The sequence below is a fragment of the Cynoglossus semilaevis genome, chromosome 9 (genome assembly GCF_000523025.1).
Source record: "Cynoglossus semilaevis isolate Cse_v1.0 chromosome 9, Cse_v1.0, whole genome shotgun sequence".
NCBI lineage: Eukaryota > Metazoa > Chordata > Actinopteri > Pleuronectiformes > Cynoglossidae > Cynoglossus > Cynoglossus semilaevis.
In genome coordinates this window covers 12,983,045-12,984,643 of record NC_024315.1, presented here as the reverse complement: position 1 = coordinate 12,984,643, position 1,599 = coordinate 12,983,045, and positions in this window count along the sequence as shown.

Genomic DNA, 1,599 nt, shown 5'->3' with positions numbered 1-1,599 from the left:
TAACAGACTTGTCAACGACTTCAGGACAACCTTGATTCGGACTTTATTGAGCCCGAGTCTGGAATGAAAAGGCAGCTTTGCAGGATATCCTTGAATAATAATGGGGTGTCTGCACCGAGGCAGCGCCATCATCTTGGCACAGGGACACTTTTATCTGCGGTTTAAAAGCAGCTGTTAAATCAAACTCACACTTCTGGAACATTTTAGGCTCACTGTAAACACCGATGCTCAGAGAGATGATGCTAGGTTTACCATATTTAGGAGTCGCCCAATGACATTTTATTTTATTTTATTTTATTTTATTTTATTTTATTTTATTTTATTTTATTTTATTTTATTTTATTTTATTTTATTTTATTTTATTTTATTTTATTTTCGTGTATGACCATGACAGGCCTGATCTTGTGGAAGATTTAAACCCTGGGATTTTCTTGCAGGGTCAGTTTTGTTGTGGTCTGACAGTCTCCACAGTAACTCATGATGTTGGGCCTCAGTTATTGCTTGAGCATTCTGAACAGAGTCGACTTGTTTAGACTAGCACAGCAGTCAGCAAAGAGCATTCTGGGATTGATTGTGTTTGAGCAGGTGAAAGGATTAGACCCAAGCCGCAGCTTCACTTCTGGGCTGTTTGCATTCAATCAGAGCCGGCTTTTGTCTCCTGCTCCACAGATGGCAGCGTGGTTCTAATAGATAGATAGATGACTTCATTCATCCCCGAAGGGAAATAGGTTGTCAAAGCGGTCCGGTATATTTAAACACAATAAAATACAACAGCAGAGGTACATAGAAAATAGAAATACAAATACGGAATGGTACGAAGACACCTAAAGGAACCACAAGATACTGTAAGTAATTTGGTACGGTACAGCAGCCAGATTATGGTAATCATACTGATGGTAAGAGGAATCAAGGGAGAACACGACGATCACTCCGGGATCTGCTGACTCAGCCTCATGTATCCTTGAGGAAAAGACTCCATAATACGTCGTCCTCTGAGGATTTAATTTGAAGAACAAACCTGTAATTATCTGCTGCTGCGCTGACAGGGAGGCCCGTCGGCTGCTGGCTCAATCAGCACAGAGAAAAAAACACTGCATCAGGGAACAAAAATGTGGATTAAGATGTCCGTCATGAAAACAAACAAACATTGATGGGATTTACTCAGAGACGAGGTGACAGTGCCACAAATGCTTTGTTTCATGTTATTTCAGAAACGCTAAATTCACGAAAATAATTAACATTTTCACAGTGGCGTTCTGTTAGTATCAGAACCTATTTTTCAATATATTTATCATGAATTATTATGAAATACTACAGAGTCATAGTACAGAGGCGGTAGTCTTGGTTGTGCTGCTTCAAATTTTTTTATCCAATCGCATTTCAGCTTCAGGTGGAAGTTAAAGTTAAAAATGAATGGCAATAAGATTGTTTCCTTAACCAATCAGATTTTGAGTTGACATCGGGCTGGCATAGCAAGACCATCTAAATGGCCCAGAGTTAGGTTGGCAATTTGAGTGATTTGATTGGATGGTCAGAAAGCACATTAGCGAAATCTGCACGCGCTAATTTGCAAGTTATTATTCTTAATTACTTAATTAA